The 6070-nt window shown below is 57.6% G+C and overlaps 1 protein-coding gene across 5 annotated transcripts in view; it reads left to right on the top strand.

Annotated features, from left to right (window-relative positions):
- The first annotated feature begins 4608 nt into the window (after positions 1–4608).
- Positions 4609–6070, top strand: part of NCOR2 (nuclear receptor corepressor 2) — a 124620-nt gene continuing 123158 nt past the window's right edge. For all 5 annotated transcript variants that reach the window (XM_028480324.2, XM_055080609.1, XM_055080608.1 and 2 more), the window contains exon 1: positions 4609–4660. The gene's annotated coding sequence lies outside the window, so the exon portion shown is untranslated. The remainder of the gene's footprint in view (positions 4661–6070) is intronic.

Raw genomic sequence — 6070 nt, 5'->3', positions numbered from 1 at the left:
ACCCCATGGCTGACACTTTCTGGCCTTGAGGTGTGGCCAGGGCTGGGGTGGTCAGGCTGGAACCTCCCCCACTCCGCACCCCCCCCCCAATAGAAGATGCTGGACCCATGCCTAGTGGAGGCCCTGGATGGGACCAGCCCATATCTTTCTCCCCTCTTGGAGATTGGAGATCAGAAAAAGGACTTTTCCTTACATCATCTTTCTGTGCCTCAGTTTCATCAGCTGTAAAATGGGGATACTCCTTATATCTGCCTGACTTCGTGTTATGTGTGATTCAAATATTAATAATGCATGCCGTGTGCTCGGTGCTTGGCTCATAGTAGGTTCTCAATAAAATGGCAGTCATTACAATAATAATTTGCCCCCTGATTTTCCGGCCCCCAGCCACACTCTGAGGCTGCTGCTCTCAGGGTTTTGGCTTTGCACAAAGGGGGCCGAGATCATGGCTTTTTCTTGGGTGGGCTGGGCCCAGGGCTCTAGGCGGAGCTAGTTCTAGGTGCCAGCTTGAGCCCACCTACACACCTACCCTCTGTCATGGGGGCTGGGGGAGGGGGTGAGGCTGGCCCTCAACACCCCTCCTCCCTGCCACGAGCCCCGAAGCCTGGGCCTCGAATTTTGTTGTGAGCAGGGCTCTGGGTCACCCGCGTTTAGTGGATCTGGATTTGGGGATCACTGGGAGACGGTTTCGACCTGTTGATGGTGTCTTGCTTGGCTTGTCCTGCCAGCCCACGCTGAGTCCTGGATGGTCTTCCCGAGTTTGGCTGAGTCAGGAGCACCCGGCCTTTCCTGGGTCGCAGGAGGGGCTCAGGTCTCCCACATGTGCTCTGTGGGCACCCCGCTTTCCATCTGACAGAGACCCGCCCTGCAGTCATCACCTTCCACAGCTCTCTGCCCACCCCGTCCCCAGGCTGGCCCGGCTGACCGGGCCCTGCGGTCCCTGCCTGGGGGCCTGGACCGGACACAATGTCCGCCTTCACGGCCAGGGGCCCCGGGGGTCCAGCCTGTTGGATTCGCAGCCGCTAAGCCCTTGCTGCCATATGTTCCTGTTTTCCTAATAAGTCCGGGTTGTGAGTGGGGAGGCGGGGAGGCCCCAGGGCAGCTCAGAAATAGTCACATGATTGTGAAATACAAGAATCCTAGAAAGGGTATCTCCCAGCGCCTCTATCTCGTCCTCCCTCCCCCTCCTCCTCCCCCCTCACTGCTGAGGTAATTGTAGACACCCAGCCGGCTTCCAAGGCGGAGGAAGGCATCTCGGGCCTGGCAGGAGCTGTGCCCTCCCCGGGCCCTGGGGGGCGTCAGGCTGGGGGCTTCAGGGGCCTGGCGCCAGAGAACAGGGTGCGTTTGTTCGAACCGAAACTTGGCGGGCTTGCTAGGGCCACTGCGGGGATGCTGAGGCCCTCTGTGTTTGTCTCCAGCCCCGGGAGGGCTTGTAGGGGGACCCTTCCCCAGCCCCGCCTCCGCCCCTGGGCCTGGATGGGCATGCTGGGCTGGGCAGCTGCCTGCTGTTCTGTGTGTGTGTGTGTGTGTGTGTGTGTGTGTGTGTGTGTCTGCTGGTGTTTTTTTTTTTTTTAATTCCTCCTCTTCTCCGTCACCCCGCAGAAGAAGGCCGAGGCTGCACATCGGATTCTGGAAGGCCTGGGGCCCCAGGTGGAGCTGGTGAGCTGGGGAACAGGGTGGGGCGCTCTGGGAGGGGGTGGGCAGGGTGGCGGGGGGGGGCGGGGTGAAGGGAAGGAGAAGTCGTCTGTTGCCAAGCCCTGCCCTGTCCTCGGAAGGGGGCAGGAGATCCACCCTTCGGATGAGAGGGGCGGGCAGGTAGCGACGGGCAGGCCGCACTGGGGGTGAGGACGGGTGCGTCGGCACTGCAGCCGTGCTCCCAAGCCCAGCCAGTCGGGCTGCAAGATTCACCAGCTGGAGTCCAACCCATTTGGCCTATAGCTTGTCGTGGAAAGCCCACACTCTGGGCCCGATCCTCCGAGTTCAGCTCTCAGATCTGCTACTTAATAGCAGGTGTCTTAACCTCTCTGTGCCTCAGTTTCCTCATCTGTAAACTGGGACTGATAATAACACACATCCCACTGGGTTGTAGTGAAGGTGAACCGTGCTAAGTTTTGTGAAGCCCGATGGAGAGTAAGCGCTGGGCGGTAGTTCTTGCTGTTGTTGGTATCATTACTGTTGTCAGTGTCATTTTACTGATGGGAAGATGCCATGTCAGCAGCAGAGCTGGGACGCAGACTCAGGCCTTTTCTCTCCCAGACACCCGTCACCCTATGTGTCTCCAGAGATAGGAAACAAGGGAGCACCGAAACTCCCGGCTGGTGGCCTTGGAGTCCTGGGAGAAATGGCCAGAGCTGAGTTCAGCTCTCAGATCTGCTACTTAATAGCAGGTGTCTTAACCTCTCTGTGCCTCAGTTTCCTCATCTGTAAACTGGGACTGATAATAACACACATCCCACTGGGTTGTAGTGAAGGTGAACCGTGCTAAGTTTTGTGAAGCCCGATGGAGAGTAAGCGCTGGGCGGTAGTTCTTGCTGTTGTTGGTATCATTACTGTTGTCAGTGTCATTTTACTGATGGGAAGATGCCATGTCAGCAGCAGAGCTGGGACGCAGACTCAGGCCTTTTCTCTCCCAGACACCCGTCACCCTATGTGTCTCCAGAGATAGGAAACAAGGGAGCACCGAAACTCCCGGCTGGTGGCCTTGGAGTCCTGGGAGAAATGGCCAGAGCGCCCACCTGCCTGGGACCGTCACTGTCCCTCTGAGCGGGTGGGTGCAGAGCCACGGGGGTAGCGCGAGGGGACACGCACATAGGATGGTTGCGAGGGATCGCGGTGCGTGTGTGCACGTGCAGGCCGCGGGGTGGAAAAAAATCTGACGCATATGGAGCCTCATTTTAAACTTGGCTTCACCGTGTGTCTGCCGAGTGGCCTTGGGAAAGGGACTCGGTTTTCTCATCTGTGAAACGGGGAAGCCGAGGATCTTGATGAGGGGACGGTGAACTGGTGCGGGGAAAAGGCTCACGGACGCGGCACTTGGCCTGTGGTGAGCACACCCGGTGTCGTGGAGCCTTAGGAGGGAAGAGCTGTTTGCTCCGGAGTTGTTTCTGCAGTGACAGCTGCTCCACAGCCTGGGGTCCGTCTGCTTAGGCCACTGAGGAGCTGTGAGCAGCTGGCCACTTACTGCTCCCAGGTCCTCTCAGGGGGCAGAGCCAGACGGGGAGTGGGGGGCTCCTACAGCTCAGGGGCAGGGCCCAGCGCCTCTCCTGGGATGGGGGACAGGCTCCCAGCCTGCGGCCTTGCTTCCCTTTGGGCGTGCTTTCTGGGATGTCTCTCGCAGCCTCTTTTTAAAAAAATTTAAGTAGCTTTATTGAGATGTAATCCACAGGCCGTACAATTCACCCATTTAAAGAATACGAGTTAGTGGGTTTTCGTATGTTCACGGATGTGCACAGCCATCTCCACAATCGATCTGAGAACATTTCACCATCTCAAAAAGAACTTTGTTCCCTGAACTATCACCTCCTTATCTCCCACCCCCCACCCCCCCTTCCTCTCCCCCTCCCTCCCCACCAACCACTAGTCTGCTTTCTGTCTCTATGGGTTTGCCTGTTCTGGACATTGCGTGTCAGTGGAATCATACAATACGTGGGCTTTTGTGTCTGTTTCTCTCACTCGGTATCCTGTTCTTAAGGTTCATCCATGAGGTATAGCCTGTGTTGGTGTTTCATTCCTTTTTATGGCTGAATCGTATTCCATTGTACGGATGGGACCACATTTAGTTTATCCATTTATTCACTGGTGGGCGTTCTGTTGGTTTAGCTTTCGGACATTATGAAGGAAGTGGCTGTGACCATTAATGTACAGGTTTCCACGTGGATGTGTGTTTCCCTTTCTCTTGGGTAGATACCTCGGCCTGGACCTGCTGGGTCGCGTTAATTCCGTTTTTAGTCCCTTGAGGAATTAGTTGCCAGACGGTTTTCCAGAGTCGCCCCACTATTTTCCATTCCCACCAGTAAGCTGCTGTTCACCTTGGTTTCCCTTTCTTGCCAGTGGGCCCGGCAGGACTAGAGGCGCCACCCCACCATTTCCAGACCTGGAGGCTCTCCCTCTCCCCTTTCCTGACCTAATTGGTCCTGGAGGCTCCTGAGTAGGGGGTTGGAGTGTGAAGGGAGCCGCTGAGAACAGCAGGGCGTCTGCTGGGCTCACAGTTTCAGTGATTCTCTCCTGGGTCTTCGGGGGCGAGGAGGCTGTCCTCTGCTTGGTGGTCTCAAAGTAGAGGCTTCCTCAAGGCTGGTGGCACAGGAGGCCGAGGTCTGGGGGCGCTGCGTGGCTGTCACCGCAGTGCTCTGGCAGTCGGTCGGCTCTTGGCTTGGTGGCCTTCAGTGGGGCTGGAGAGGGGCCTCACGTTGACAGGGCACCTGCTGTGTGTCAGGCCTCGTGGAAGTGTCACCATCCATTCTCTAGGTGCGCCTCAGAGAGGGCAGGGCCTTGCCCAGGGTCACACAGCACGAGAGTTCTGTGTGTGTGTGTGTGTGTGTGTGTGTGTGTGTGTGTCTGCTGGTGTTTTTTTTTTTTTTAATTCCTCCTCTTCTCCGTCACCCCGCAGAAGAAGGCCGAGGCTGCACATCGGATTCTGGAAGGCCTGGGGCCCCAGGTGGAGCTGGTGAGCTGGGGAACAGGGTGGGGCGCTCTGGGAGGGGGTGGGCAGGGTGGCGGGGGGGGGCGGGGTGAAGGGAAGGAGAAGTCGTCTGTTGCCAAGCCCTGCCCTGTCCTCGGAAGGGGGCAGGAGATCCACCCTTCGGATGAGAGGGGCGGGCAGGTAGCGACGGGCAGGCCGCACTGGGGGTGAGGACGGGTGCGTCGGCACTGCAGCCGTGCTCCCAAGCCCAGCCAGTCGGGCTGCAAGATTCACCAGCTGGAGTCCAACCCATTTGGCCTATAGCTTGTCGTGGAAAGCCCACACTCTGGGCCCGATCCTCCGAGTTCAGCTCTCAGATCTGCTACTTAATAGCAGGTGTCTTAACCTCTCTGTGCCTCAGTTTCCTCATCTGTAAACTGGGACTGATAATAACACACATCCCACTGGGTTGTAGTGAAGGTGAACCGTGCTAAGTTTTGTGAAGCCCGATGGAGAGTAAGCGCTGGGCGGTAGTTCTTGCTGTTGTTGGTATCATTACTGTTGTCAGTGTCATTTTACTGATGGGAAGATGCCATGTCAGCAGCAGAGCTGGGACGCAGACTCAGGCCTTTTCTCTCCCAGACACCCGTCACCCTATGTGTCTCCAGAGATAGGAAACAAGGGAGCACCGAAACTCCCGGCTGGTGGCCTTGGAGTCCTGGGAGAAATGGCCAGAGCGCCCACCTGCCTGGGACCGTCACTGTCCCTCTGAGCGGGTGGGTGCAGGGCCACGGGGGTAGCGCGAGGGGGCACGCACATAGGATGGTTGCGAGGGATCGCGGTGCGTGTGTGCACGTGCAGGCCGCGGGGTGGAAAAAAATCTGACGCATATGGAGCCTCATTTTAAACTTGGCTTCACCGTGTGTCTGCCGAGTGGCCTTGGGAAAGGGACTCGGTTTTCTCATCTGTGAAACGGGGAAGCCGAGGATCTTGATGAGGGGACGGTGAACTGGTGCGGGGAAAAGGCTCACGGACGCGGCACTTGGCCTGTGGTGAGCACACCCGGTGTCGTGGAGCCTTAGGAGGGAAGAGCTGTTTGCTCCGGAGTTGTTTCTGCAGTGACAGCTGCTCCACAGCCTGGGGTCCGTCTGCTTAGGCCACTGAGGAGCTGTGAGCAGCTGGCCACTTACTGCTCCCAGGTCCTCTCAGGGGGCAGAGCCAGACGGGGAGTGGGGGGCTCCTACAGCTCAGGGGCAGGGCCCAGCGCCTCTCCTGGGATGGGGGACAGGCTCCCAGCCTGCGGCCTTGCTTCCCTTTGGGCGTGCTTTCTGGGATGTCTCTCGCAGCCTCTTTTTAAAAAAATTTAAGTAGCTTTATTGAGATGTAATCCACAGGCCGTACAATTCACCCATTTAAAGAATACGAGTTAGTGGGTTTTCGTATGTTCACGGATGT

This window comes from Physeter macrocephalus, chromosome 19, assembly GCF_002837175.3.
Source record: "Physeter macrocephalus isolate SW-GA chromosome 19, ASM283717v5, whole genome shotgun sequence".
Lineage (NCBI taxonomy): Eukaryota > Metazoa > Chordata > Mammalia > Artiodactyla > Physeteridae > Physeter > Physeter macrocephalus.
This window is presented reverse-complemented; position numbering and strand designations above follow the sequence as displayed.